Genomic DNA, 7,778 nt, shown 5'->3' with positions numbered 1-7,778 from the left:
AACCAGCTTTTCTGGACTGCAGACTGTCCCTCAGGAAATGCTAAACATAGTTCCCCTGCAGACTGGTCTCTGGGACAGTCATTCTCTCTTTCTTTCTTTTCTTTTCCTGATAATGTTTTTTGGGTTTTTTTTGTTTGTTTGTTTGTTTTGTTTTGTTTTGTATGTGGAGCTGAGGACCGAACCCAGGGCCTTGCGCTTGCTAGGCAAGCGCTCTACCACTGAGCTAAATCCCCAACCCATCCTGATAATGTTTTAATTATTCATGTGTATGGGTGTTTTGCTTGCATGTGTGTCTGTGCATCACATGCATGTCTGATGCTTGGGAGAGTTAAAAGAAGGCATCAAATCCCCTGGAACTGGAGCTATAGACATTCGTGAGCTGTCATGTGGGTGCTGGGAACCAAGCCTGGGTCCTCTGAAAAAGCAACAAGTGTTCTTAACCACTGGGCATCTCTCCAGCCCTGTTGTTTCTGCAGACAGCAGTCTTTCCCTTCTTAGGAGAGTAACCCAGCCTTTCCTCCTCTCCTCCCCTCCCCCCTCCCCTCCTCTCCTCTCCTCCCCTCCCTTCCCCTCCTCCTCTCCTCTCCTCTCTTCCCCTCTCCTCTCCTCTCCTCTCCTCCCCTCCTCCTCTCCTCCCCTCCCCTCCTCTCCTCTCCCCTCCTCTCCTCCCCTCTCCTCTCCCCTCCCCTCCTCTCCCCTCCCCTCCTCTCCTCTCCTCCCCTCTCCTCCCCTCCCCTCCTCTCCTCTCCTCCCCTCTCCTCCCCTCCTCTCCCCTCCTCTCCTCCCCTTCTCTCCTCTCCCCTCCCCTCCTCTTCTCTCTTCCCCTCCCCTCCCCTCCCCTCCCCTCCTCTCCTCCCCTCCCCTCCCTTCCCCTCCCCTCCCCTCCTCTCCTCTCCTCTCCCCTCCCCTCCTCTCCCCTCCCCTCCCCTCTCCTCCCCTCCTCTCCTCTCCCCTCCTCTCCTCTCCTCCCCTCCCCTCCCCTCCCCTCCTCTCCTCTCCTCCCCTCCCCTCCTCTCCTCTCCTCTCTTCTCTCCTCCCCTCCGTTCCTCCCCACCCATTCCTTCTTCTCTCTGCTGTGCTGAGGATCGAATTGGGATCCTATACATGCTAGTCAAGTCCTTTACCATTGACTCTTGTGCGGCAGCCTGGGTTTTCTTTGGGGACTGGTTCTTTTCACCTTCAACTCCACAATCCAGGCGGGGATAGCCCTGACCCCGACTCCAGGGTTAGATGTGTGATCCACACCTTACTGCAGCCACAGGATCAGGAAAGGGCATGTGTTGGTCACTTTTATGTCAACTTGTCACCAGCTGAAATCATTTGGGAAGAAGGACTCTGAATTGAGAGGATGACTCCATAAGCTTCTCCTGGAGACAAGTCTGTGATGCTTTTTCTTGATTAGTGAGTGATGTGGATTGGTCCAGCCCACTGTGGCTGGTTCCATCCCTGGGCAGGAGGTCCTGGGTTCTATAAGAAAGCAGGCTGAGTAATCTATGAGGAACAAGCCAATAAGCAGCATCTCTCCATGGCCTCTGCTTCAGTTCCTGCCTCCAGGTTCCTGCTTTGAGTTCCTGCCTTAACCTCCCTCCATGATGGGGTGTGACCTGGGAGTTGTGAAATGGAATAAAGCCTTCCTTCCCAGTTGCTTTTGGTCATGGTATTTTTCTCGGCAATAGAAAGCATAACCAAGACAGGGAGTGTGTGACATGCCAGGCTGGCGGGACAGCATTTGTGTGCGCCTTTCCTCTGCTGATTCTGCACATGGAAAAACAAAAGTTTGGTGTTCTGATGCTGGCCACCTTCCACTGTGGAGTCCGAGAATGAAGCCGACATGGCGAAGACAAAGGCAGACTGTGGAGGGCATAGTTCTTATCTCAGTAACGGAGCTGGAGTCTAGCTGAAGGTGTCCCAGTTCTCAATGGTGAGAGCCAATGCGTGTCCCCTTTGCCTCGGCTGCCATGGGTTTGGCTTTCTGGTGCTAACCCCAGGAAGCATCCTGACTGGAGAAGCTAGCATCAAGAGTTGGCTGGGTGGGGCTTGCAAGTGAGATTAAAACACAGAACTGGTCGAATTGACTCAGGGCAAGCAAGTCTGTTCTTGGCCAGCAACTAGTGATGCGTGCTATGTGGTGATGAAGGAGCCGATATGAGCTCGCCACTTGGACACGTGTTTACCATGCACCTGTGAGCATTAGGGTGTGAAATGGGCAAGTTGATGAGTTCTCCTTGCTGCTTTCAGCAAGATCTTACACTAAAGAAACAAACCTGCAGGCTAGTCTGATGCCTGTGACCTGTGCGCAGACCCGAGGACATTATCCTAACTGAAGCGAGCCAGCCCCAGAAAACAAGGCTGTGCTGTTTCAGTGGCATACAAGAGGCACCTAGACTAGTCAAGTTCACAGAGACAGGAATCACATGGTGGGTACCAGGGGCTGTGGGGCGGGACAGGAGTTATTTAATGAATGCAGTAAGATGAAGAATGTTCAGGAGATGGGTTATGGTGATGGGCGCATAGGGGCAGCGCCGAGCTGGCCAGTTAACAAGTGGTTAAGATGGTACATTTTTATATTGTGTGTGTTTGGCTACAGTCTTACAGACAGCATACAGCAAAGGGAGAAAATGCAGCTTTGCTCAAAAAGGTCTTTCTGCATGGGCTTGCAGTCCTGGGCTCAGAGTCCCGGAAATGCCAGGTTGAGTTACTACACAAAGAAAGACATGAAGCTGGGACTTGGGGGAATAATAGTCATCATTAAATGTCTACATCTCCTGTGTTTTTCACATATAAATTTATCTACTTATGACACAGAGTGGAGAAGGTATTGCCTTGTAGGAGTGTGTGTGTGTGTGTGTGTGTGTGTGTGTGTGTGTGTGTGTGTAGCATGTACACGTGTGTGAAGGCCGGGTGACAACTTTGGGCCATTCTTCAGGAACCATCACTTACTTTTAGTAGAAGTTTGGGGGGGATGGGGCGCTGGAGAAATGGTTCAGCTCTTAAAGGCTTAGGCTCACACTTAAATGGAAGGTTTTTAATTATATGTATTTATTTAGGTGTGTATGTTCATGTGTGTACATGCCACAACACGTATGTAGAGGTCAAAGAACAGCTTGTGGGAGTCAGCTCTCTCCTCCCACCTTGAAGGGTCCCTCGGATGGAACTCTTGGTCACAGATTTGGTGGCAAGCCCCTTTATCCACTGAGCCATCTTGACAGCTCCATTTAAAAGTTGTTTGAGAGAGAGTCTCTCATTGGCCTGGAACTTGACAATTAGGCTAAGCAGGCTGGACAGTGAGCCTTAGGGAGCCCCTTGTGCTGAAATTACAAGGGCACATCATCACACCTTTATTAAAAAATTGTTTTTTCTTTTTTCTTTTTTCTTTTTTTTTTTGAGCTGAGGACCGAACCCAGGGCCTTGTGCTTGCTAGGCAAGCACTCTACCACTGAGCTAAATCCCCAATCCCTTAAAATTGTTTTTTAATATGGGTTCTGAGGGTCAGACTCAGGCTCTCGTGGGTACAAGGCAAACACTTTATCATCTTATATACTGAGCTACATCTCTGTACAGACAAGGGAACAGAGGCATCAGGAGGCTAAATAAACCCTGTTATAGCTTGGGTGTGAGATGTCATCCACGCTCTCATGTGTTTGTCCTCAGCTTTGAGCACTCTTTCGGGGGACTGTGGAAACTTTAGGAGGTGGAGCCTAGCTAGAGGGCAATGGGTTTTAGATGTTATGGCCTAGTTCTGCTTCTGGCATGATGGCTCTGCTTCCTGATCTACCAAGGTGAGGTCCAGCAGCCTCATGCCCCTGCCGCTGCCTCACTGAACCTCTTCTATAACCATGGTGGATTATACCCCCAAATGGCAAACTCAAATCCTCTTCCTTACATTGCTTCTTGTCAGATATGTGGCTAGAATGATGGAATATGGCTAATATACCAATGAGGTAAGTGACGGGTGTGACCTAACCCTAGCTTCTGCCCTACATGGGCTCTAACTGCTGAGCCCTTTTGTGCTGTGGGCCGCAGAAATATGAAGCAGGAATTCAGCTGACCACGAGAAAGCTACACCTGGAAGAAGCCAAGGGCCCTCTGGAGGATAGAGCCAAGGCCTAAGGAGACTGGTGATGTTGGCTTTTTTCCGCAATGAATTTCTCGTGTGCTGTTGTGGCTTTTCCATTCCTAGAACAGTGTGTTTGATCATTCATTGGGCACAGGTTCTCTTATACAATTAAAGTATTTGTATAACATCTCCCAACTGTGATAACAAAAGTCACACAGCCAGACCCCTAACTTCAGGCCTTTCTGTAATTATCATCATTATCGACATCCGGCCAGGACTTTCTCCGGAGAAAGTATCTTATCTGAGAAACTCCCCAGACTTTCTAAGAACAGACTGCAGCATCCAGACTATCTGTTAGAGAAAGCCTAGCAGATGTGCTGACTAAGCTCAACCCTCCTTTCCTCCGAGTGCTATTTCTAGTTCTAGATCTCCCTTTAACAATTAACTTAGAACTAAAAGGCTTTTACTTACCAGGTACATCAAGCTGTGATTCAGGTTGCCTAGTTACCCAGCTACACTTCCCCCACCCTGCCAGAAAAGGGGCAGCTGAGTTAAGCTGAGAGAGATGCAGCTCCAAAGGAATAAAAGGCAGTTTTAATTTCACTCATAACTTATAGGCTCTTAACATTTTACCTAACCACTTCTAAGAATTAGTTTGAGCATATATACCCCCCTTTTCAGATCTATTAACTGAATTTAGCCTTTAGTTGATTCATGCCCCATTAGTCACTTCCCTTTTTGGTTGCAGATGATGGATGGCAATCACTGCTCTTTGTGTGGATCTTATCACCCCTCCTTTTGACCCTGAGGGAATTCAAGCCGGTGACCTTGCCTTGTCAGAGCATGGCTATTGCATGGGTGTATAACTGTAAACCTCAGAGACTTGAGGAGGACTAGATTGGAGGACCAGAAGAACGAGATGGAAGACAAGGAAGAGCCAGAGGGGAAGAACAAGATGGGAGAATTAAGATAGAACTTAGAGAGAACAGCAGAAAAGTGTAGAGAGAATCAGGCCAGAAAGGAGCTAGGTATGAGAGCAGAAAAGAAGCCGTGGAGAGAGAGAGCTGACTTAGAAGAATAAAGTGAGTGGACTAAAGAGTTTCGTGTACGTAGATCCATTTGATATCATCTAAGATTAGATTACCAGCTGGTTGTAGGTTCTTCCACAGACCCTGGGAAAAGACTATCGAGGGGCTGGACCCCAACAGTCTTTGTTACTTATGCCTCTTTGCCCAATTCTCCAGAGTCACATGTAGCCCAGGCTGGTCTGAACCTTGCTGTGCAGCTGAGGGTGATCCTTTTGCCTCCACTTCCTGAGAGAGGGGATGATGAGTATGTACCTCCATGTCTAGTTTAAGGGATTTGAACCCAGGACTGCTGCATGTCAGGCAAGCACCCCACAGATGAGTTACACCTCCTGCCTCCTGTGGGTTATCTAACTCATTCTCAGAATCCTATCATCCCACAACAGAGACCACAATGCAAGTCACTGGTTAGGGCACTGAGGCCTCTTCCAATAGGTGGACATTTCCGGGAAAGGAAGCTGGTCCTTGCTAACATCTCTGGCTTTGTGATTGCTCCTGAGACTCCGAGGGAATTGGGCTGTAGAGGCATCGGCATCTGCATCACAAAGGCTAGCGTTTGCTGACCCCTCAGCAATCAGCAATCTGCAGGGTTTTGTTTTTTTTGTTTTTTTTTTTACCAGTGAGAAGCAGAATGTGACTTAGGACACCAAGTGCATCAGGACAGGCTGCCTTGCCCTTCCCCGGTGCCCCTTCCTTCCTTCCCATGCCCTTTACCGTACTGACTCTCTTCCTTCCGAAGCAGTCTTTTGGTAGTCTGAGAGAAAGCGCCTGCCCCGCAATGCTGCCAGGCTGCTATGAACATCTATACAGCAGCCTGTCGGCCCAGGCTCAAACCATGAGCCAGGGCGTCTCTGGTTACATGCACAGCCAGCTCTGGGGCTGGGAAATAGCTTGACCTCATCTTGTGAGAACCCCGTCCTTGCTGCTGTGTATGATCCCTCTGCGTGCACCTCTGGGGTCACACAAAGAGGCTGCATGTCATGGGCAGGCCAAGCACAAAGATGTTGAGACACCACCTGGCTCAGAAGGAGGGTGAAAGGAATGTGTCAAGAAAGACTCAAATCAGCCAGGGTGGTGGTGGCGCATGCCTTTAATCCCAGCACTCAGGAGGCAGAGCCAGGTGGATCTCTGTGAGTTCGAGGCCAGCCTGGGCTACCAAGTGAGTTCCAGGAAAGGCACAAAGCTACAGAGAAACCCTGTCTCGAAAAACAAAAACAAACAAACAAAAAAAAAAAAAAAAAAAAGAAGAAGAAAGAAAAGACTCAAATCACAGGTAGTCTGTGGCCCAAAAGAACCAGATGAAGATGTGGTTACTAGTGAGACTTGTCCCAGCAAGACCAGAAAAAAGCAAAGGCAAGCCCTCCCGAGGTAGAAAAAGACAGAGGTGAGCCCTCCTACGGTGAAGTCTTGACTGGATAAAGCATTTCCTCAGTGGACAGTGCCTGCTGAGAGCGGAGAACCTTGAGGACCTGTGGCTCTAAGCAATGTGTCCTTCAGCTGTGCTCACAGGGACCTGACAACCAGAATCTGATTGTCCAAATGAATTACTGTAAATAGACAAAGTATAATTTTGTATACATGTATGTGATTCAAATAATGTTATGATATATACGTATAGACTTTGCAATATCTGAGTCAAACTAATTAGCATATCAATTCCCTTAATTACTTATTCCTCTTTAAAAAATAAAAAAATTAAGTTTTATTTATCTAGTTTGTGGGTATGGGTGCTTCGTCTACATGTATGTCTGTGTACCATGTATGTGCCTGGTGTCTGAGAAGGTTGGAAGAAGTTATCAGATCCCCTGGAACTGGAATTACAGATGGTTGTGAGCCACCATGCCAGTGCTGGGAATTGAACTTGGGTCCTCTGCAAGAGCAGCCAGTGCTCTTAATTGCTGAACCATCTCTCTAGTCCTGATTACTTATTGCATTTGGTGAGAACACTTAAAACTTATTTTTTAGTATGCGTGTGCATGTATGCATGTGCGCGCGTGTGAGTGTGTGTGTGTGTGTGTGTGTGTGTGTGTGTGTGCATGTGTGCACACACAGGTGCCAGAGGACAGACAGCCTTGGACATTGTTTCTAGGTAGACTAGGCTGGCTTGCCAGTGAGCCCCAGGGATCCACCTGGCTTCCCACAACCACAGTGCTGGGATTACAAGCGTTCACTACCACATCCAGCTTTTAAATGGGAGTTGTTGTGTCTACAAAGTAACACATTGCCAGGTGAACTATCCCCAGCCATCCCCTTCTCTTAGCATGTTCCCCTCCTTTTTTGTGTGCATGTGTGATGTGGTGTGTACGTGTCTATGTGAGGTCTGAGGAATTATCTCTGACTGGTCTTCCACTTTAGTCAATGAGGCAGACCTCTCAGCCCAGCCCAGAGCTTTAGGCTGGCTGAGGAGGAAGGGAATGGAGGGTGGGCACACACCTCAGCAGCAGGTGCCACTCAGTGAGCTCTTTCCAACCTGAGTGGAGAGTTCATCACTGACTCCTTCCGGTGTCCCTGTCTGTCCAGGAGGCTTGGCTTTTGCAAATCTGTCTTCTCCATGGTCCAGCCAACAGAGGCATTCCAGAAATGTTTAGGATCCACAGGAAAACACAGACCAGGCTGGTGGCAAGATGGCAGGCTGA

This window comes from Onychomys torridus, chromosome 3, assembly GCF_903995425.1.
Source record: "Onychomys torridus chromosome 3, mOncTor1.1, whole genome shotgun sequence".
NCBI classification, from domain to species: Eukaryota; Metazoa; Chordata; class Mammalia; order Rodentia; family Cricetidae; genus Onychomys; species Onychomys torridus.
The sequence above is the reverse complement of the archived record's forward strand: the minus strand, read 5'-3'. Positions refer to the sequence as shown.